The 24,598-nt window shown below is 37.1% G+C and overlaps 3 long non-coding RNA genes across 7 annotated transcripts; 1 reads left to right on the plus strand and 2 right to left on the minus strand.

Moving 5' to 3' along the window:
* Positions 1-862: 862 nt before the first annotated feature.
* LOC131252104 (uncharacterized) lies at positions 863-3,014 on the minus strand. 3 transcript variants are annotated; one of them, XR_009174184.1, is made up of 4 exons: positions 2,844-3,014; positions 2,373-2,453; positions 2,060-2,173; positions 863-999 (listed from the first exon to the last, which is right to left on the minus strand). It is a non-coding gene; the product is annotated as an uncharacterized LOC131252104 (long non-coding RNA). The 3 variants fall into 3 exon arrangements; XR_009174185.1 differs by lacking the exon at positions 863-999 and adding an exon at positions 1,016-1,030; XR_009174183.1 differs by lacking the exon at positions 863-999 and having other exon boundaries at positions 1,988-2,173.
* Positions 3,015-4,517: 1,503 nt separating this feature from the next.
* LOC131252105 (uncharacterized) lies at positions 4,518-5,404 on the minus strand. Its single transcript, XR_009174186.1, has 3 exons — positions 5,148-5,404; positions 4,858-4,908; positions 4,518-4,629 (listed from the first exon to the last, which is right to left on the minus strand). It is a non-coding gene; the product is annotated as an uncharacterized LOC131252105 (long non-coding RNA).
* A 12,676-nt stretch (positions 5,405-18,080) lies between these two features.
* Positions 18,081-21,453, plus strand: LOC131251385 (uncharacterized). 3 transcript variants are annotated; one of them, XR_009173798.1, is made up of 7 exons: positions 18,082-18,430; positions 18,941-19,097; positions 19,310-19,423; positions 19,657-20,191; positions 20,409-20,452; positions 20,535-20,653; positions 20,776-21,453. It is a non-coding gene; the product is annotated as an uncharacterized LOC131251385 (long non-coding RNA). The 3 variants fall into 3 exon arrangements; XR_009173799.1 differs by lacking the exon at positions 20,776-21,453 and having other exon boundaries at positions 18,081-18,430; positions 18,941-19,028; positions 20,535-20,718; XR_009173797.1 differs by lacking the exon at positions 20,776-21,453 and having other exon boundaries at positions 18,081-18,430; positions 20,535-20,717.
* Positions 21,454-24,598: the final 3,145 nt, after the last annotated feature.

Here is a 24,598-nt window from a genome sequence, read left to right on the forward strand (position 1 = left end):
CTTTTGGATTAAATTCCATGTGACCCACGTTATCTTTCAAGTCACCGTTAATCATCCGTTTTAACAGCTGAAATCCACTCTCCATTATCTTCCGAGATTACGCCACCTAGGCGATGTTCACGCCCACCCTCTTGATACAATGGACGGTTCGGATCATCACTCCAGGTGTCGAGTGGGCCCCACTGAGGAGGACCGGTAGACGACAGCGAAAGCGCTGTTGCGTTTTTGAAGAGGACGCGGGTCAGCGGTGGCTGACCCTTTTGTAGGAATTCGGTGCACCACAGGAGTGCACTGTCTATGCACTCGCATGCTCCTTGTGGGGTCCATCATGATGTATATATGAAATCCGCTCCGTCCATCCATTCTGTCACATCATTTCGACCGTGGAGACCGGAGATGAAGCAGATCCAAACAGCAAGTGGGCCCAGAATCATGATTCCGAGGGATGATCTATCCATTAGGCCACTTCCACCAGGATACAACGGCCGAAATTCTGCATGTACGGTTAATTTATGTTCTTCAGGCCGTGTATGAAATTTCGGGACAAACGGGTGGTGAGAAACCTATGATCTTGTATTCTGGCTGACTTTCGGGTCACTTGAGCTTCAATTCCTCGATTTCCGTGAACCCCTGGTGTATAATTCCGTCGCTCTTGGTCTTCTAGGGTCCGTTCCTTGCCTTGGTGTTCCTGGAGCGTCAAATCCATGCATTTACCACTCTTTTTCAGTTCATGCTTGTAAATACACTCTGCATCACAAACACAATTAAATCAGGCCATTTAAACGGTATCATGCTTGTAAAACTATGCAACAACTAGGTTTGATATGCAATATTTGACCCTCAACACATGACAGAATGTGAAACCATGGGTTGCTGCCAATATCTTTCCATCAGGTGAAATGCTAAGCCAGTCATAATGCAGAGTTGAGCCACTGGCAGCATGAAGTAGAATGGGAAACACCTTCAAAGTCTTTGGGTCCTCATCAAGATGATAGCGAACTAGAAGCCAGTGAAGCAGGAAAATTTTTATCTGTCATAATAAGATTAAGAAGTGTGTGTGAGTGATCCAGGGTTCAATCCCTGGTAATGTTACTTTCCAAACAAGAAATCTGTCATAACACATGCAAAGACATCTGTCGACTGTCAATGATAAAATAAGGATTCAGATTAGATATTCAAAAGAATCCCATTCCCAGCATACCACTAAAACAAGAGTCATTGCAAGCATTTCAGTTTCTAAATAACTTAAACAATCAAAAGAAAAGAGCTTTATCAAGATCAAGAAGAGCTATCTGAAAAACTCCTGAACTCAAAATGGTTATTTAATGATCTGATAGCTATCTAAAAGTAAGGGACTCTTTTAATTGGCAATAGTTGTCCATTATCTTAATGGATAGCTTTCCTTCTTTCAATTAATTTTCAACAAAAATTTCAGCATTCTAAAAAGATCTTGAGAGTTTCAATGGAAGATTTTCATGTGGAACAGTGGAAGCAACTCATGAGACAGTGGATTATTTGCAAAGCTATTTGTTTGCCTACGAGAAAAACTCAGGTAGAGAGTGTCATTCCCTATATCAAGCATGCTCTTGACATTCTTTATGCATGTATTATTTTATTATTGGTCTGTGTGTGCACGTATTTATTCTATTTGAGAACTCATCACCTGGTTGTTGAAAAAGGAAAGGGTTGCAACACACTAGTAAAGGTCTTCCTTGAGTGCTGATTTCATGCTAGATTGCAAGATAACAAAAAACTGTAGAAGGCTTGCAACAGCCATTGCGTGAAGCCACACCTAGATATAAAACAGAAGGGGGGCCCAAACCCCTACTCTATAGACATACCTCCGCCGGCACACCCCTGACTTTTACAATCCACCCTCTAACAGCCCTATAGCACACAACATACAACAATAAGACAACCACCCATAAATCCATATATATAGCAAACACCAACCTTGTGAGCCCAAACATCGAACCTCTAGTCTTCTACACAACTACACATCAGCTAAACTACAAACATACCCACATGGTGGTGCATGATATGAAAACCTCTATAATACCTTTGAAATAGCCCATAAGCTGAAGTGGACTATGTACTCATCGCTTGTCATCAATCACGTCGAAATCATGAATTCCTCAATCGCGTAGGATTCACATCAGCTCTCGAGACCATGCTATGAAATCAAAGATATTAATCAATCATATGCTTCTTATGATTAAGAAAACTACATAAAATCAACTCAATGAGGGATTTTAAGTGGTTTTAACCTCTTCCCGTTATTAGCAATGTTATCTATGAGGAAAACTACATATGAATCAGAGAATCATGTTAAATGGAACAAAGGGAAAGAGATATCAGGAGTGATAGCTTACACAAATTCATCTCAATCACAGTCAAATGGTTGGGAAGATTCATTTGGGAGAGAGTTATACTCTGTACTCAATGCCCTTGACCTACACGCAAACATAGATTTATGCCTAATTGAGAAGATAATGTCATCAATTAGTTTTTGTTTCTCTAGTCTTGACTAGAAGATTGTTGGATTCTTTCCCACAATCTTTTTCTTTTCTTTGATCTATTTGCATTCCCCTTTGTGGTTGCATCATCATATCATTTAACTTCACTAACTCCTAGGTAATTACAATTTGAGCCAAATAATAGTAAAATCAAATGAAGAAACTTGTGCTCCACAGCAGGTAATATGAATCCTAAAAACAATAGTGTACTTTTCGATTAGACGGCTTAGAATGCAAGCGTTGGCATTACTAGCCAGGTTTTATTGCAATTAGAGTTCCTTCTTACTATGATGCAACAACGAGCTGCATGTTCATTTGTTTCCCTACCTTCAATGTTTTGAGCTGCATTACGTGACCAAGAATACTCATGAGGCGATTAATCAACTCTTTTGATATTATTCCTTGGCTTGACTGCTGCAACCATGGAAACAGAATGCTTCAATTTCTCCCATGAACACCATCAGTTTCTCAACGAAAACTGAAAGGAGATACAATTTCACAAATTTCACAATTTCACAAAGGCATTATCTTTTTTTCCTTTTTTCTTTCTTTTTTTTTTTTCAATTTCTCTGTCTTTTCTCTACATCTTCTGTTTCCAAGGAAAACAATTCTGCAGAATTAGATTGTTCATCTGCAAAGAATAATATATTTTCTTTAAAAACAGGGGATGTCTCATTACAATGTATGACAACTAAACATATTACTGGGTTCAGAACTCAAACCCAAAACCACATCACATTTCTCAATAGCAGGTATTGTACTATACTTAGGCTGAGAGTTTGTATATGTGAGGCCCATGGTTCAATGATCCACACCATTAATATTGTTGGTCAATGTGGCCGACCATGCACCAAAATGTCCCAGATGGTTAGAAATCCTAAGCCTTCAATAGGTGGACAGTACAACAACCATGTTTCAGTAGTTCTCATGGAAAACATCATAGAACAATTTTTATTATTTCCTTTCTTTTCCTTTGGATTCACATACCCAAACATGTCTTTAAGGAAGAAATACAGAAACATTTCACATTTAGCAAAAAGAAGAAGAAGAAGAAGAAGAAAAAAGGGCCAAATATTTTATAGCTACAATCTTCACATCTATGTGATATTTGGTGAATGTGTCATTGACAATAGGGTCCATTAAATTACATCCCATTTTTTTTGGAAAGGTGACAATAAGTCCCATCAACTCAACAGTATGGATCAATGAACCATGGGCCTCGCTCATACAAACCAGAAACCTAAATGTACATTGCAAACTCTTGGCCAATCATTCTATGACAACCCTTTCAAGGACAGCCGACAGTTCAGAGAACCCACTAAATTCATACTATGAAATCATCAATGAAAACAGAGAATTCTGCATGAAAAAACAAGAATAAAAAATATACTAAAAGATAAACCTTTTTCTATGGCACTCTTGCTTTACACCAAGGCCTCATCTCTTTTGGTAAGCTTCCACGACAAATTAATGTGTATGATAACCATCAATCATTTTTCAGCAATGATCCACATCAAATGTCTACTTACACACACAATACAATTAGATAATGATATTTAGACAATCGCTATAAGAGTATCTCCAATTACAGCAACAAGAACATGTGTGTCTAGGTCCCATAAAGTGAGAACATCCTCTGCAGCACATGTCAGTGAACATTGTTATGAAGAAGAGATTGATGCATAGATACGCCAACTTATATAATGTATATATGGAAATGCTTGTAAAAAGACCTAGGACCACCTTGACCATCATCCTCATCAACAAGAATAATCAGAAAAATTATTACTGATTAATATACTAGACTAAAAAACAATAATAGAAACAATGGAAGAACGGATACCTGCATCATACTGATGAAGGTCCATTTGAGTTCCTAACCATGATGATGTCTAGTTGATGGAGCAGATACAAAATGCAAGTAAGCCACATAACAGGAAAAAACAAAAATGGAACACCCACCATTGAAACATTCATGAGGACATATAAATTTTGAACTAGGCTAGTATTTGTGTTTTCAGTTTAGAAAAGAGGTCATCTCCCTCTTCTCATAATAGCTTGCACTTCTCTGTCCATTTCCCTTCTCCTCAAGTTATCTTTTGTGGGCAAAAACCTGCAGTTTGATATTGCACACAAGATGGGGTCAGATAGAATGTTCTAAATTTCTGGAACTTGCAGTAAACTGAAATGAACATAACAAGGAACTAGATTCAGTAAGCCTTCTTTATGGATGAGTCCTAGAAGAATGACCCTCATTATTAGAAGGATATCTAATTGGACATGGGAAAAATGAACAACTTCTAAATTACTGGTGCAATCAAATGAGTTGAGAAATGTTTACCCTATATCCACAGAGTGCTTGCCAGGAATATCATCCAGTGAAAAGAAGCACCTAAAACCAAAAAATAAATAAAAATTGGCAGCAGGCCCTGTAGAGCTTTTAGGTTACAGGAACTAATGAAGGGAGTGCTATAAACGGATAGGGATAAAAAAATAAAACAATAGTTACTTTAGAAGAACACATGGATAATCCCTTCCACAAACAGACTCAAATGCAACTATGTAAACCTTAAGGTCCTTGATAAACCTCTCGAAATGCAACCGAACACTAGGGAAGCTATAGGAACTGACCTGATATATCACCCCTTGGCTACTATTTCAGCGAATTGCAGGACTTCAGCCATAGCTTAAATGATGTGCTCCTACAGTTCCCATTCTTCTGCTACAGCCATAGCTTGAATGATGTGCAAATTAGTGAAAAAATGAAGAGAGATCAACAAAATGTGAATACTAAGGGATGAAGAGATCAGTAGGCCACCCAAATGAAGAACAAAGTCAGATCAGAGGACTTGCTTTGAATAAAAGGAACACCCAAGTGAATACTAAGGGATGAATAGAAGCAGATTAAAGTGCAGTATCAGTACAATAAAAAAAAATGACAGACTGCTAGTGAAATTGGGTAGATTAGCTTTCCCCATGTGTGTGCATATCAATGCCACATCTAGGTTATATCATGAGCCATATGCCTGCACAATAATTCATCAATATTTTTATAAATAACTTATTCTAACGATGACAAGTTTAGCTCTCGTCCAGCATTTTCTTGTACATAAATCAAAGGCCATGAACTTCCCAGATTTGCAAGAAAGTCAGTTTTTATATATTTGGAGGACTGGTGCTACATGAGTAAAACACTATTCTACACAAAACTAGTTTCCTGTTTTGCTTTGGACATGTAACTATGAATGATATGTGCATGTATGTATGTGTAAAACATCATTATTCACCAAACCCAGTTTCCTATTTTTGTTTTTGACATGTATGTATGTATGTATGTATGTATGTATGTGTGATGTGTATGCATACGTATGGGTTATAATACACCATTGCTTTCACATTTATGTATATATGATGGGTACATATATGTATCCATAAACTCCATTCTTCAGCCAATTTTGTTGTTTTTTCTTTTGGTATGTATGTGTATGTGTACATATATTGTATATATTGACTAGAGTTTGTATATGGGTACTTGTATTTTGAGCTGATTGATTCCTGTGGTTCTCATTTTTCTGCTATTTGGATTTTTTTTCCCTCTTTAAATTTCTGTTTCTTTTGCTTTTCGTTTTTCTTTTATGGTTGTTAATTTGAAGCTTCATGTTGTTGATAGCTTCCTTATATATCTTTTGTGTTTGTGTGCATGGTTATTTTATTGGATTCTTTTTGGGTGTTTTTTTCCCCTTCATTTTTCCCTTTTCCATTTGTTTGCCTTGATTGATGCTTTTCTTGAATATCCCCTTCTTGTGGGTTGTGTTTGATTATTTAATTGGATTCTTAGAAATGATTATATATATATATATATATATATATATATATATATATATATATAGTTTTAGTTTTTTTGCCAATTCTTAAAAATTGATGCCTTTCCATTTGGTTTTTTTTTTAATATCCATTTCTCTCTCTCTCTCTCTCTCTCTCTCTCTCTCTCTCATTGGATTGGGCTGGAATTAGTAATTTTATTTTCTATGTTTTCTTTTCTCTTGCTAATACTATTGACTTTTGTGAATTCTCATAAAGAAGAAAAGATTATTATTATTTTTTTTTAAAGAAGAAGAAGATAAATGTGAGGGGTGTATGACAATCCTAACCCTCACTTGATGGCCTTTTGTGGATGTTGGTACCTTCTTTAGGAAAAGATGACACACCAAACTTCCTTGGAAACCACACCCCCAACCCTCATCCTTGCATCACCTTTCGGGGAAATTGCATCCAAACAGCCCCTGACCACCTTATTTAGGAAACCATGATCCAACCAAGTACCTTATTTTGGAAACCATGCCCCTAGCCCACCATTCTCATCCTTTGGCATCACCAGGAATCCCACAGTTACAACTGCATTTCACCCTAACCCACTTATAGAAACTACTCTCTCCATCACACTACATGCCTTACCCACTTCACAAGTACAACCAACCCCACACCTCACACTCTCCCTTCTGTTCTCTCACAAGACCTGCCACAATCCACTGGTTACAATTACTTGTTAGAATTCTCAACCAATGGGCCATCATTGGCCAATAGTTTGGATTCAAATCGGATCAGATTGGTTTATCATGTATGAGATGTATGAGTATGTTGCAGGCCCTACTTAAGTGATCGTAAACATGATCCAAGGGGTAGCAAACGCATGTATACTCATGGTACGTAGAGTCGAGGATTGTGTGGTGTTTTGACTAGTGTGGAGTGTTAAAATATAGGAGTTTAAATGATAGCTCAGGACTCCCCTAAAGTCATAAGAATTGGCCTTAACTGCCGTATTCTGGAAGTTATTTTCTATGTTTTCTTTTCTCTTGCTGATACTAATGATTTTTAGAATTCTAGTTTAATTTCTGTTGAGTTCCATGCCTTAAAAAAATTTCAATTTTTAGAGAAGAATTCTCATTTGGTTTATGTGAAAGTATATGCATTCAGTGGCTAATGGTATTCACAAATTAAGATTTCTTGCATGCCTATTCTACTATGTATAAGAAATTTTAGACCTAACATTTCCATACAGTTATAATGATACCAAGACTATCGAACACTGCTATTGTCCGTATCTAGCATAAGAGGAACATCACAAATTGGTGGATATTTGATCACTCAATTACCATAATAGCCAATATTTTGTACTATGTTTGGATAGTGTGCTTCCAATTATATAAATGAATAACTACAGATCACATTTAAATTTTATTTTTTTTAAAAGGCAAAGGACAAGATCAATTATATAAATGAATAACTGCAGATCACATGTACTCTTGTAACCATCTTCCTGATATTACAAATATACATCCATATGAGATCTAGACAGCTCATTTGTTGTGTCATAAGCCAACAGTCGGGTTGATCAGAGCCCCTTATGGGAGAATTTCTGCTCATTGTATGTAAATCATTGGTCAGACTTTTTTATAACCATCAGTTTCTAATCAACAAAAATCATCAAATCAGAGGATAAATTCATCCCACCGGCGTAAGTTTATAGGTGTAGCCCATCTAAACAGGGGCCTAGCAGATGAACGATCTCGATCCTATACATCTTTGCCACTGTCATATGAATGCAGATGGAGAGCTCAATAACTATTCTGCATATTAGTCATTATGTTATTGGTCAGATTTTCTTCCCATGCAGGCATTATCTCTGAAATAAACATCCCAAACCACAATGGAAATCAAATACTGCACATATCATGTAATGACCCAAAAAATTTCATGCAAAGACCCGAGTACTACCTCAAATTCCTTAGAAGTTTAATGTGGGTTGATTAGCGCTAAACTCGATTGCTTGTGAAATCAGCATCAATCACTTTAAATTTGATCTGCAGGACTCAGAACCTGTAAAATCGTTAGCGCTATGTTACTTTGAAATCTGGGATTCAACGCTAAATCCAGTTGCTCTTGGGAGTACTTGGAATCTTTATATCGGACCTGGACCGCGCGTCGAAAGTTTGACAGCGATGATCTTAGACATTTATGATCTCCTGGTTGGGCTTGACCATCACCTCAAAAATTAAGTCCAAATGATGTCCTGGGTCGATTTGCTTGAGTCCGGAGTGAAGAGTGTGAGAAAGCTAAGAAATTAAATATGAAATTATGAAATCTGAGTCGTGTCGCTTGTGCGCCGATTTTAAGCTTTCTGACCATTGGATTCTGACCCAATTTCACCCTCGGATCAGGGAAGATGGCCCAAGCATGTTGTAGTGCTTGTGGACCTGATCGAGTTTTAGTAACTGTTGAATTAAGATTGGTCCGCCACGGCTGATCTGTAAATTCGATCAGTACAAAAACTCAGTCTAACCTAGGTCCATGGTCAGTGAGCTTAAGTCCGACCGCACGTGGAAAAAGGACCACTGGAAGGGCTCTGTTGGATCGAAAGAGACCCATTTTGGTAATAGCCTAAGTATACCTTGGCCTTGGGGCTATTTTCATCAATGTTAGGCCTATATATAGACCTTAAAACCCTCACTCTCCATTCCATACGAATTTTCTAACCCTAGCTAAGAGAGAGAGGAGAAAAGAGAGAGAAGTTGGTGAATCATCTTGAGATTCTTTCTTGTTGCTCTGCATCCTTAAACCATCACTTCTGAATCGTTATTCCGGTGATTCTAAGTTTATTCTTGGGTAAGTAAATCAAACCCTAGTCTGTTTAGAGCTTAGAATAGTATAAGTGTTGATGTAGCTCTTTTCTGTTCATGCCTTAGGTTATCTAGTTGCCATTGACGAAGACTTATCGTCTGAATCAGATCGGTGTGCTTTTTTCTGGTTTAAGGTGCGGACTATATTCATATAGGTTATGGTTTTTAAGGCTTTCAATGTCGGTTAATGGTTTAATCTTGTTGTGGGTGCAATTTCACATGCCAAATGCGATGTTTATATTGCGTTCCTAATATATATGAGATGTATTGAGAATTGTGTATTCCATGTACATGTAGAAAGTATCGTATACGTATGAGATACGAACATGTGTTTGCCATGATTAATTGTCGTGTACTTGTGCTAGTTGTATGTGTGTCAACTCCTTGGCAAAAGGAATTGTCCAAAGGTGTGTTATCACCAACATACGTCATGTATGTTGGAATATATAGTCTAAGTGTTTGTAGAAATGTCTGAATGATCTAAGGTGTAATATATTATCCTATTTACGAGCGTTGAGAAGAGATTCTCAACTCTCCTATTGGTGTGTATGATTTCCTACATACAATTTACATTCTTTGTTATTTAAGTTCAAGCACTACTTACATGTAAATCCATATTAAGTTGATATTCTTCAAATGCTCACATACTATATGATTTGAATTGTTCCATTACTGTTCTAAATTGTTAATATGAATAGCTGTTATAATTGAATGCGTTTGGGACTATGAAATAGTCCAGGAAATCGTTAACAAACCTTGAGTTCATGGCCGAGGTTGTTTTCGCCACGTAGGACGTGTTTGATGAACCCGAGTCGTATTAGGGTTGTCGGTAGTGGTTTGGCCACACAGAGTGTTTGCGCACTCTATGTCGTTCAACTCAACGTGCACTCATGCTAGTCGAACTCATCAAGTAACCCGATTGTCCCGGTGGATGTACACTATGTATAGATGTTATTGTTTGAATCTAAGGTACCAAACTTACTAATGCAATCCCGTTAACCATTGTACCTTGATCCGCTAAGACTCATGAGCCGGGCATCGTGGTATGGGCACCGTGGTCGAGCTGTTGGCCTACGCTGGGTGACGAGCCTCCCCGTAGTGACCAGTGAGCATACCAGACTCGTGAGCCGATTATGGTGGTATGGGATACTATATTCGCACTGTCGGCCTACATTGATTGGTGACGAGCCCTTTGTTGTGACCTCAAGCATACCTTGATACTGCATTAAGGCGACGAGCTTTAGGATAGTAACTAAGGTATGATAGGCATGCATTGATTGGTGATGAGCCCTTTGCAGCGACCTTGAACCATATGATCATATAAGATTGTCTAGGACTGACGACTCTAGAATGGATCACCGTTTGGGAATTGATATGAGGAAGATACCTTAACTTCCCAATCCGGCTGTATGAAAAGGACTAATAACAACTTGGTAATCATGTTCATGCACCGCATTGCATGTGCGTTCGGGTCGTTGGCACTGCAGGAGGTTGTCATGCGTACCGTAAGATGAAGATGCTGAGGGAGTGCAGGCGAGGGCATGCATCATTTCTTCATACATCCTTGCATTAACAAAGTACTTAGGACGTGTTTGCTTTTATTGCCTTATCATTATTGCTTGATTGATTTGATATCATGTTAACTTTTGCTGTATAGTTCTACTGAATTAATCACTCACTCCCACATTCTGGGACGGTGTTTCAACACCAACTAGACTCTGTCTTAGATGTAGATGATGACGCGACCCTTGAGGCAGAGGAGGAGTATGAGGATGATGAGGACGCGTTTTCTTTTATGCAGTTTTCAGGTGGGTTCATGTGAGTTGTGTCCTGATCTTCGGGGATACAGGGTTTATTTTGTAATGGTTTATTTCATTTGATACTTGCATTTTGAGACACACATAAATGTAATTATAACCTGGCAGAGTATGCATATCTCAGGGACATATACTGATATCTATACTTCTTTAAGTCTTCCGCTTGCGACTTTCACTTATCCCTGAATTGTGTTGTAGTTTGGCTTAATCTATTCCATGTTTTATGCACTCATATAGACAACATACATCCATCATTAAATATGTTGCATAAGTGATGTTTTGAAACTCGAGAACTGAGTTATGCTCGACCCTCGAATTTCAGGGCATTACATATCAGTTTCTCAAATGCTACCTATTACCAAAAAAGGCATTATCTCTATTCTTTTCTTTTTTCTTTTTTCAATTTCTCCTCCCAATCAAAGAACTACACCAAAAAACGATCTCCTCCCCACAAATTTCAAATCCCTCAATTAAAAGAAAATTTTAAAAAATTAATTAATTAATATTCAAAAGATCTACATCATTAAAGCACAAATGAAAAACATCAGACAAAATTTTTAAAAAATAAAAATAAAAATCCTATGAAATGATCTCAACATCAAAATGCAGCTCCAGAAACCCCCAAAAATCGTTGCAGAACACAAATGTGACCCAAAAAATCCTAGAAAACATATTGCAGTTCGATGAAACCCTAACCTTACAATGCGGGAAGACGAGATCGAAAAGATTGCGTTTGCTCTTACCTTAAATCGATAAAACAGGAAGCAAGAAAGTAAAAGAAACCCTAGATCCGATGTGAACACAATAACCAAACGGGTCCGCCTTTGAAAACGTGAGCTCGTTGAGATATGCGAATCCAAAGGAGAGTTCTCTCCTTCAGCATTTAAACTGAGAGAGAGATAGAGATGGAAAATCGGTAGTAGGGTTTTTTGAGAGAATCGAGGGAGCGAGTCGGAGAAAAATTCAAGAGCTTTTACCTTTATTGTTGCTGCCAGGTGTTGCAAGAAGGGAAAAAGGAAAGAAGATAAACACGAAGGACAAATGTCATGGAAGTGGATTAATGGGAAAGGGAGAGGCTGAGAGAGAGAGAGAGAGAGAGAGAGAGAGAGAGAGAGAGATAGAGAGAGAGAGAGCGTGGGAGATCGAGAAAGGGCGAGGGAAAGGGAGAGGCTTTTGGGTTTTGGGAGATGGGTGCGCGAGAGAGAGAGGGAGATACGACACAAATGGATGGGCCCTTATGTTTTTTTTTTAATAGAAAGGGACCTTTGCCGGCAGCTGTTAAAACGGGCTGCGGGCAAAGGGTAAGCCCATCAGACGGCTAAGCCCTAATTTGTTGTAGGGAGTGGGACTCACCCGTGATGTTTGTGTGGAATCCACTCTGTTCATCCGTTTGGCAGCTCATTTCATGACATAAGACAAATCAGGGAGATCCAAAACTCAAGTGGGCGAGGCGACTGGAAATAGTGGGAGAGGGAGTTAGGTTCAAACCTTTTTGGGCTCCACGATGATGTATATATGCCACCCAAACCGTTCGTAACACAGCCCAACCCTTCATAAGGTCATTCCCACTAAGATGAAGTGAAAGCACATAAATATTAGCCCAATCCAAAAAGCTTCTGTGGCCCCGCAAATGTTTCAACGGTGGGGATACAATCTCCACATTTTTTGTCGTGTGGCCCACTTAAGCTTTGGATCTACCTTATTTTTTGGCCCATGGCTTGAAATGAAACAAATGGACGTTTTGGATTTGACATGAAACATCTCTGACCCAGTGAATCTTTCAACAAATGGAGCACTCAACACTTAGCATGCTTAACATCAAGCACTACCACGTCAGGCAAAGCAAGATCCTGTGCAACAAAACCAACTAGCCTAGCCAGTTTGGCACAGTCCTAAAGTGCCCTTCCAACACTCCGCTCATAATTTCAGTGTTATTGGCACTCCACAACTCCAAAATTAGCTCGTGCTATATGCAACCATGGTCGTATGCACATTGTACAACATATAGCCTAAACACTACACGCGTCACAATCCCAGCACCATGTTCAGTTCTAACCTTCAATCAGCACTATATGCAACGTTGCACTCCCACCCATGCAAATTCACATCTCCTATTGCACTTAATGTGCCCTGTCTCTGCGTACACAAATGTGTTGTGTCCTCTCGTAGGCTGCCTTACATCATGTTCATGTACAGGTCCCAACTTGTGACTGCTTAAACATTTCCAACTGAAAATGAATTTGTTGTTGTACACCCCACTGATCATGCACAAACATAAAGTAAAGCGAATCACATTAATTCTTACCCTAGGATTGGGAAGTTTGAAATTTGAATAAGATTATCATATTTATCTTAATTCTCTCTTTCGGTTATTATATTTAAATTTAAATAGTTTTTTTTTTTTTAATTTTTAAATTTTATTTTTTAAATTCAGTTGTTATAAAATAAGAGTATTTAGAAGTGGAGAATAAGGAGTAAAAATTAAAGAACCAGAAGGCCCACCACCTGCAAAGTAGTTTCTTACCCCTTTCTTATTCTTTTTTCTCTATATTTTCCTGAGATATTTACGTAAATTCGGTGTCAGAGTCAGCAATCTTTGGATTGTTCACAGATATTGTTAACCATGGTTTCCAATGTGGAGCTTGCACATGAGGTCAGCAATCTTCGTGGTCAACTACAAGCAATGTTAAATTGTTTTAAACAGATTGCTTCTTCCGTGCAACTCATGCAAGAAGAGAGTCAAATGGAGTTATAGCTGAATTCAGGGGTTTACAACGAAATCAGGCATACCATCGATTGGTTAAGCTTGGTTTTCTTAGATTTGATGGTCACGATCCAGCCAGCTGGATCTACACAGTCGAACAATTTCAAGAGTTCAACCAAATTTTAGACGATCAAATGGTGGGGCTACCTGTGATCATATTGCTGATGATGTCATTTCATGGTATTAGTGGATAAAGAAGATTATCAATGAAATGAACTAACGTCAATTTACTCGTGCCCTTTGAGTATGCTTCGGACCGGCGAATAGTGAAGACCCTAGTGCAAGTAGTCTAAGCTACTAACCATGCACCACAATTTGAAATTATCAATCCCATTTAAGAAATTAGCAAATTGCGCGATTGCCCAAATCTTTTTTAATTGAGTATTTCATTTCGAGGTTGCGTGAAGATATTCAAGTAGGGGTTAAAATCTCTCAACCATCTGTTTTTGTAGAAGCATTCCAAATGGCGGCTTCCATCAACTAAACTTTACATCCCAATGGCTCACAACCTTCTACCTTATGACGACTTCCTCACACAAGGAGGGCATATCGCCAATTAAGTGGTTGACTTTACAAGAAATTCAAGAATATAGAATACATAAACTATGCTATAATTGCAATGAAAAGTTTAGCATAGGTCATCAATGTAATGCACATTTAGCTATTCTCATGGATTCTGAAGACGATGTAGTGGAGGAAGAACCCATCATAAAAGTTGGCATCACCTAAGGATCCTAATTTTTTAAGGGGTGGGGAATGTTGCACGCCCCGCTGATCATGCACACTAGTAGTAAAGGGAATCACCTTGATTGTTATCCTGGTTCTCTTCAGGTTATTCCCTAGGTTTTAGATGTTTGAAGTTTGAATAAGATTATTACATTTACTTTGATTCTCTTTTTTAAGTTGTTATATATATATATATATATATATATATATATATATATATATAAACTTAGTTGTTACAAGATAAGAATAGTTAGATATGGAGAATAAAAAGTGATGTATTTCTGAAAAAGAAACAAAGGAAAAATCGAAAAATGAAAACCACCATCCTCAAAGTGGTTTCTTTACCATTTTTAATTCTTTTATTTTTCTATGTTTTCCTGAGATATTTATATAAATTCGTGATACAAGTTGAGCATCTTATTGAAAATTGCCTAACAAAAAATTCTTTGTAACCCTTGACGTGATAACACACTGCATACAGGTGTCAAATGCGAGACCTGAAGTGAAAAGTAAATATCCCCATGAAATGAAGAACAATTTCACCCTTTTCAATGCAAGCCAGATACCTAAATGTGCACATCACGGTTTTTCATCATGCCACATAAGAAGTTAGAGGAATCTCCTATATAGGGAATTTTTGTCCTACTTATGCCCAAATTACATCCTCCTCCTTTCGATCCAGTGGTTTGGTCGTAGTCCCACCATAACATGCAATTCACAACTGTCCTGGTACCCAAATGACATAATCCTCTTTTTGATCCACTAGTTGGGTCAGTCCCACCAGGCTAGGCAATTCCCGTCCTTCCCAATACCTAAATGATATCATCCTCTTTTCAATCCACTAGTTGAGTCATAGTCCTACCATGCACGGCAATTCACGTATGTCCCAATTCCCAAATTACATCATCCTCAGCTCGGAGACACTAGTTGTGCAAAGCGCATGTACACATGGGTTGACACATGTGAGGAGCTTGAAATTTGATGGTGTCACATACAAGTTCTTAAACATGAAGGTTGCACATATAGAACATTTACCTCATGCAAATATCACTTTCCAACTTGCACCGTACAAATGTTTTAGTATACATATGGTCTAGTCTTTTCAACCCTTTTACTAATGATAGACCATCCTTGAGTAACAGTCATATTGACTGTACATATTGTATTAATTTTCCTTTCTTTAAAAATGCATTAAATTTTTTTTTTTTTTTTTTTTATTATTATTATTATTATTATAAAATAGAGATTGAAAAACCACCAGCATGTTTTCACGTAGTATAGCTTTTAAATTACGACCTTGATTGCATCCAAATAGCCCCTCGAGAGTGTTAAAAATATCAGAAATAAAGGATAACATCAATCAACAGAAGTGAAGGAACAGCCAAATTAGGAGATAAATTCTTCAAATAAACTAATATAACCATATAAGATCATAGATACTTTCATAAAACCCCCACATATAAAGAATACCTACCAAGATAATATGCTTAGACAACGAGGACCCATTTGGATCATCGCATATGTCAGTCCAGGATTGGCCAATACAAGGACCCAAACAGCTCTAATGCATAACATCCACTACAACAAAACAGGGCTTACTCGACGGAGCGGGTTACCCCTTTGCCGGCTGCCCATTTTAACGGCTGCAGGCAAAGGGTCTTATAAAATTATCATTTTTTTTCAAAAAAAAAAAAAAAAAACAAAAGCCCTAATCCCAAGGGTCCTATAAGATCCTGCGCTGACTCCCTCTCTCTCCCGCTCTCTCTCTCTCTCTCTCTCTCTCGCGCGCGCGCGCGCTCTCTCCCTCTCCCTCTCGCGTGCTCTCCCTTTCCCTCTCCCTCTCCGCTCGCTCTCCTCTCACTCTCACTCTCCCTATCTCTCTCAGATATTCTTTTCAAGCATTTAGGTTTTGATCTATTTTTTTTTCTCTTCTTTCTTGAAGCTGTTCGCGTGATATGTAGAGATTGGGTGAATCGCTCTTGTAAACTGTGGAAAAGACTCTCAACTCTACATCTATCAGTAAGATCTATGTGTTTTTACATTGGAGGGATAGTGAGCCATTCAATCTCTTATATTTCAAATCCAAAACCTCCAGATTGCATGTTTGGACGTGGGTTAATAAATATGTATATAAGGTGTGAGGATTTGGCACATGCCCGCAAGCTCTTTCATAGTATGCCTGGCAGGAACAGTGTCTCTTTAACTACATTTTTCTATTTCTATTTTTTAAATGTAATCTTCCTACTTGCGATTGGGTTTTAAGAAGTCTTAGTTTGGATATTTGTGGTATTAAGGGCATTTGATTTTCTTTTTTCCATGGGAAATTGGAGATGACTGGAGTGCCCTGAGTTTGAACCATTGCTATTTTCCAATAAATTTCGACCATGAGTGTAGTTAATTGACCAAATTAGTCTAACCTTTGGTTTAATTTGAGTTATGATTCTATGCTGCATTTACAATTTATTAGATCCTATATATCAACCATCATACTCTGCCAGAATATACAAAGTTTTCCTATAGTATCATTTTAACTACCACAAAATAGCCCTTTATTTCATAAAAAACAGTATACAAAACACCGATCAAATAAATAGTAGCATCTACTGAAATATTCCAATCTCTTTATGAGTTTCATGGGTTGGGCATGTGTTAGCCATTAACATATGTAATTTATTGAGGCCCTAGCGTGGCTTAGGGGAAAAAAAATCATTTCTTTCAGTTTCCAATATATTTGGCATGCATGTCTATGCGTTTATGCATTCATGCATATATACATATGTGCATATGTATGTATAGGTAATACTTGTAGTTGTCATGTGTATTTCACCATCATCATTTTCTAAACTATGTATTTCACTTTCTAAAATATTGGCCATTTAGTTATGCTTGATATCAACAACATTTCCAAATCTTTGGGATTCTCTTTTGTGGCCTAGATCATCCAAATTATTGCATGGACCCTAAGCCCAGATCATGTCCATCGATGTTCCAAACCATTCATATCATGAATTGCTTATTCTTAGTGATCGAAACACGTTCATATGATTTGGGCTATTTTCATTGATTCAAGCCTAGTGATAACATCCACCATTCATCTGATTTGGCCTATGGTTAGTGATCCAAACCCTTCGTATGTTGGGTCCATTTTCATTTGTTCAAGCCCCCTATGTAGTGATTCATTGTGTTGATGATATACTTGCGCTAATTTTCATTGGTTCTACTATGTTAACCATCTGATTAACGACCATCAATTGGCTAGCTAAATGAAAAACAGTCTGGGATCCAAATTTAGTGGTTGAGATTGGATAGTTAAGACTGCTTAGTCAATGTGGTTGTTGGACTATGATCCATCCACAGTGGGGCCCTCAATTGGGGCACTCTGGATAGAATGCATTTGTGCCATGGGTAAGGTGGATGAGCCATTACTGTTGGACAGAACTACGCTTTGTTCGTCATCATCCTCCATGGCATGACCCATCCACCTCCACATGGCATAAATGTATATATGGAGATTCTTACATGCAACCTGAACCATCCAAATCATGAGAACTCTTTTAAATCCTGGATTTCAAATCCCCAAAAGGGCCTCTTTTAAAATTTAAGAGAAAAGGAGTGCAGAAAATCCTGAATTTTCAATCCTCTTCAACTGTCATCATTGAAGATTATTGGTTGATTCTTGTTTTAGTGCTCTTTTACAGTTTTAGTGCTCTTATCTATGAGCTGGATTTCATAATGCATTGAAGATTATTGGCTGGTTCTTGTTTTTCTTTTTACAATTTTAGTGCTCTTTTACACAATAAAACAATGTTAGTCTTCTTGTGAGTAAATCTCCGTATCCTTATAAATTTTTTGTGTTGGTTATTATGTCTCACAATTTGTCATTCACGTATAAGGCTTGCATATTATGGATATAGTCATCAATTTATGCAGGTTGGGTTGTTTTCACATTTCATCTTGCTAGGGGATCTTTTTCCTTATCATTTCATCAATTTCATTACTATATTTGTCTTATCTTTTTGCATTATCTCTATTCTAATGTGCTTAATCTCGTGATTGTGTGTCTTCAACATAATCACGTGCAAATGCAACCCAGATCTGAATAGTTGAATGTGGACTACATTTCTAGATTTAAAGCCAAGGACTTCAAGAAAACCTCCATAGGTCAAGCAGCAAAAAAAGAAAAAAAAGAAAAAGAAAAAAGAAGAGACTTAAATGGTATGTAGTCTCTTCTACAACACAACTTGATACTCACTATCAACACATTGAAACAAATTTTCTCAATGACAAAAAGTTGCTATACATGTTGTCTTCTCATATATCTTTTTGTTGATGCTTTTATTCTTCTTCATGTGTAATTTGTTAAATTTCATTTGTCAGTGCTTTTGTTTGACAGTATGACGCTATAGAGTGATTTCTTTTTTTTATTTTCTTTGGGTGTAGGATCATTTATGGAGATATTGGACAATTCATATGTGAAATGCAAGTTAGCTTTGGGATCTATAGTAAACGTGCATCACTGGGACCTACAGTAAATGTGCCACTATAAAGAAAACACCACAATCCATCTGATGCTTCTAAGCATACATGATTTAGAGAAGTATAGCTCTGGCTCACATGCTCTACTTGTCGGCGGTTTCTTCTAGTTAATCACTATCTTTGGAGTGTTCAAATTTGAGAAACAATCTATATAGCTAAGTGTATAGAAACCAACACATGTACATTGATGCATTTGGCATCCAAAGTCTCCCTATCTAGCTAATTAGTATTTGCTTCACTTTTGAGTTTCATCCAAATATATTCTTTGTGAAGGACCATAGAATGGAAGATTACTGTGGCATAACTTGAAGAAAGGCAATTTCTATCATCTAATGGCAACTCCAAAGTCCTTTCACTTATCATCTAAGTCTTGTCATCCAACAATATGTACAGTTCATCATATGCTTTCTCACTTTTAGCTTCCTTTCTCCTTTAAATATGTGAACTCTAGTGTAGCCAATAAATCAAACCTTTGGAATCTGTACTTTCTATATCTAGTGACAATCTCTGTTTCCCTATTAGATACATTTCATTGATAATCTTAATAGATTTTCTTTTAGAAAGTGCTTTCATTTTTAACTCATTTTTCTTTTCTTGTTTTGTTGGTGGCTGTGTTTCAGGATTTAAGCATTTGAAATGATGGTAATTGCTGTGGTAGGGAACAACCTCATATGTTTGTCTTTTCAGCCTTTAGACCTTTACTGCATGTTTGTCTTCAATTAGTTGAGTTTCCGACCAGTGGTGCTGTGTAGCTTATAATTTTCTACTATCATTTTGAATTATCTGCCATAGTGTTCTTGCACCTGCAAGTTATGACAACAATGTAGATTGCATGTGGTCGTATTACTGAAGAAGTCTTCCGAGTCAAAGCCTAAACAATTTGGGATATAAGATTTTCCGCTTTGTTATGAAAATGTTGTGCATTAGTGATGTATAATTTCCATTATTGGTTGGTATTAACGAGATGGTTGTTCATTAGTTTGACAGGTTTCCTTTGTTTGTGTAGCTATGACTTAAATAGTACCTAACCATCCCATTTTATAGGCTATTTGTTGGATGATTAGAATATTTGATTTGTGTGTTTTTGAAGTGTGGTCTATTGTAGCGAAATGACACAATGTACAGATGGAGTACCAAAGCCTTGTGAGCATACAGGTTTGGATGTTAAATCATTATTTGGATGCTCATTTCAGGTTTTGGTTTGTATCAGCATACAGGTTTGAAATGATTGTTTTGGTTGTTCATTATAGATTTCACATTTACATATGTATACTGAATTTTTTATTTTTGCTACTCATTTTAGGTTACGATTTGTAACATCTTACATGGTTGAGCTCGGACGATAATTGTTTATTTTGCCTACTCATTTCAGGTTTTGGTTTATAACAACTAAAAGATTTAGCTTAATCATCACAGGTTTAGTGTTAACTTTTTCCTCGTTAGGTCCCAGGTTTTGATTGCCTGCAGGTTTTGATTTATCAACTATTTTCCTCGCTAGGTCCCAGGGCAGAATTCATGGGTTGTGGCCGTGAGCATGTTGTAAAGTTTAAGTGGTCTAGTATGGAAGTTCTTGTTCATCAGACTGATGCCCATGCCTCTGAAAGATTTGGATTTTAGGTACATGGAAAATGTTTGTATATGTCTGGACCATGATAGCATAGTAGTTAGGATTTACAAACCAAGTCAGTTTACTTTGCCCCCAAACTTTGTAATGCCCTTTTGTTAAATCTATCTTACAGGTGAAAACTATGAAAAAGATTGTGCTGAGGCTTCAATGCCAGAGCTGCAAACATGTCTCCCAACACCCAATTAAGGTTCGTTTCTCATATTATTATTATCATTATTATTATTATTATTATTATTATTATTATTATTATTATTATTATTATTATTATTGTTTTAGGCAAGCATTCAACATTCCATGCTAGGCATCACTTTAGGTGGTCCCCACATTGTAAGGATTTTATTAGACATTTGGCTTGCAACTGGATGATTAAAATGGCATATAGCCAACAGGAAAACATTTTGTTCCATTGACCATACATGGTGGGATTCATTTTTTCCTCCTGTTTATTCTGTTATGAGAAATAGGGCTGGATTTTGGAGTGTGATGACTTTGATTTGTGGCCTTCACTAAATTTAATGTGATCAGTTAAACACTTTTTGGCTGGTTGATCGGATTCAATTGAAATATACTACTTCAGATATCATATGTTAAGTGAAGCATGCTTAGTACATTTTAAATTAAATTTTGTATTTCAAATAGATGTTGCTACGGCTGAAGGGCGTTACGTACCACTGACAGTTCGTGCATACTATATCTATTTTGATAAGTTGCATTACTGGGGTGTTGTAATTTTACATTTTAGTTGATTTCTCACAGTTTGCTGTTGGGACCATCTATAACAAGAAAGAAAAACATGGATACTCAGAGGTCGATATTGACTTTTAGGCTGAATTCAAATGTTGGAGTGAGTTAAGTTGTGAACATTCATGCTTTTCAAAAAAAGAAAAAGAAAAGAAAAAAAAAAAAATAGAACATTCAGTTTAATAAAAAAAAGTTAATGGGTGCTTCCAGGTCATTCATAATGATGAAGTTGTATTGAAATTGCAGCGTGTTGCTTTTTAGTGGGTTATGACATATGACTAGTTGTAGGTTGATCATTTCTCTTGTCAAAATACCTTGAACTAGAAGAAAAGTAGAGGTGTTAAATGCTTTACAGATTCAATGTAGTGAGAACTTGGAAGGAAATTAGTAAAATATGGGCCAGATACGTAATAATTGGTAGGTATCATTTTGAACTTCTACATGCACTTGGATACTCTCATATCTCGCTTTTTGGAAATTGGGTATTGCTGGTATTCTCAATTGGGTCTTGCATTTTGAATGTCTACATGCACTTGAACTCTCCTAAATCTGTTTTTCTGGGTATTGCTAGTTTTCTCAACTGGTTGTTACATTTTTTTATTTTTTATTTTTGATATGGAGTATGAATGTTCTTCTCATCATAAACAAGAGAAATGGTTTTGGATGCTTAATTGATGGATGAGTCTTCTCCTTGTGGTTTCTTTTCCTGTTTTGTCAAATCTATGGATTTATGAGGGGTTGGAATTGGTAAATCCATAGGTTCTGTAAATCTTGACTATAAAACAAGTTGAGGAGATTTGAAATCTGTGGATTTCACAAATCCATGATCCTGATCCCTCACCCAAAACAGCTTAATATGCATAATCAACCTTCATAGGCATCCTGGTCTTGTTTGCAGATTAGATTAGGCTTTTAGGCCCATGACATGGAGATGCAGCTTTTACGTCCCGAGTCCATGACTTGGAGATACCAGTTTCTCTAGATAGTTAAACAGCAACAATTTGCATTCTACAACTAGAATCTTCCAATCCATGGGAACTTTTGGTTCATTGGCTAACCATGACCAGGCCCAGCATATTAATGGATTGTATCACTAAACCATGGCCCCACTTGCATAAACTAAAAACCCAAATGTGCTGTATTTAAAAACCAAGTTGAAAAATTGGTGGGAACACATCACACTAAAAGTCCTTTAAAGAAGAAGAACATGTATGTTTTCCTCATTAGAGAATTAAAACTACAATTCATGCATTAATTTTGAATTCTTTCCTCTCTAGCTTTTCTTAATATACTGATGAAGGCATTGCCTTCTTTTTTTGTGATTGGTTCATATTTAAAGATCCTTCTGGTGTTGTTGTTACAACCCATGCTAAAAATGTAAAGATTCTTCTTTTGTGGGTCACAGATACATGATGTGGTTGATGAGGAAGTCTGCAAGCTGGATGAAAAGTTCAAGGGAGTCATGTTCGAGTTCGTGTTCTTGGCTTTAGGCATCTATAAGGATTGACAATGGATGTTTTAAAGGTAACCTAGTTTATTTTCCCCTAGAATAGCAAAAAGTGAGTTTGGTCCAGTCTCATCCACTATTGGTCCATTAGATCAGCAGTTTGGATTATCTACATGGACCCCGCTTCTCCAAAATCAATGGTCATAGTATTACTCTAGAAAAAAGTTATATTTTTGTTTTGCTTTTTTGTCTATTTTCTAACTTTGATCTTTAATCTTTTCTTTTTTGTTTTTGTGTATGTAGTGTTTCTAATTGTCTTACAAATTCCCTGCTTTATCTTCAAACAAGTGACACGGGCACGCTTCCTCTTCTCTGCCATTATTATATTATGTCAAGGTAAATTCAAGACGGATCTGTGTTTTACATGTCACAGCCACTCAGAACACAATGAACGGTGATTTGGAGTGTGAGCTAATTTGAACTGTTAACTAGTGCTGATGCCTTTTACTGTTAACACAATCACCAAAGATTAACAGAAGAAACCAGTCCCTTAGAAACAATGGCTATCATTGGCAACAAGGAGATCATTGACATTAACCAAGGTATGTTAGTTGTTTAGACTGGTAAAAAGAAAAAAACTAGGATACATGTGGGTCACCTTTTCTTTTCTTTCTTTGGTTTTTTTTTTTGGATAAGAAAGATTTTCTCCATGGCTACAGATTGTCAGTGGCCATGAGCTTTATAGCTATGGATTTAATCTGGTACCAATGGCTATGGTCGTACTGTGGGCTAGTCATCTTTAGCTACAGATTTTATTTGTACCTTTTGATAATGTAGCGGCGGCTAGCACAACCGTTAGGAAAGGTCCTGACTGTCGGTAAAGCCTTTACCGACTGAGGCTTTACCGGCTGTTAGTTGACCACGGGCAAAGGATTTGCGGCGGTTTTCTGAGCTTTTGCGGCGTTTATGACCGCCGGTAAATGTCAGTTTTCTTGTAGTGATCCTACATCCACCCTTAGCAGGGAATAAATAGATAAATAAATAAAACACATTGCTACATAAAAACTTAGAGAGTTAAAAATCCATGAAAATAAAGCATAAAAATCAACCAGCAGAAATCAGGGAAACTTGATCAAATTAGGAAACGTACAGAGCTATTTAATTGATATGGACAATTACTAATAGAAGTTTGTTTTCCTGGAAGAAACAAATGTGATTTAGATAACTGCTGAGCAAAAGAACTCCATATTCCATTAGAATCAGAAGGAAAACAAATAAATCAACCCAAAACCACCCTAGAGTTTACAAGAAGTTGAGCAGAACTTGTCATACAATGAAAACCGCTACAAATCAAAACAAGAAGATCTACGACAAATTCTCACCACCCTGTTGCCACAAATTGATGATATCAGTGGCCTGATTAAGAAGGATAATCATCCTCTTCTGAGAAATCCATGGCTTATTCTCTAGTTTAGTTTTGAGTTCTGCCCATGCATCTTTTCTTGGCCAGAAATAGTAAGGACTGAGAGGGATGGTGCCATGGCCCGGTATGACCTGATCAAGGGCAAGACCAATGTTCTTCTCCAGCCAAATGAATTTCAGAACCAGCCTTGGTTTCTCAATCGGCTTCACTACCACCCCAATCTTCTGTAAATACAAGTAAAATAACACGGAGAAAAAGGACACAAGAGAACACCAGTAAGATTTCAAGGAACAGAGGTAAATAAATGAATGAACAGAATTAAGA

The sequence above is a fragment of the Magnolia sinica genome, chromosome 7, assembly GCF_029962835.1.
Source record: "Magnolia sinica isolate HGM2019 chromosome 7, MsV1, whole genome shotgun sequence".
Taxonomy (NCBI): Eukaryota; Viridiplantae; Streptophyta; class Magnoliopsida; order Magnoliales; family Magnoliaceae; genus Magnolia; species Magnolia sinica.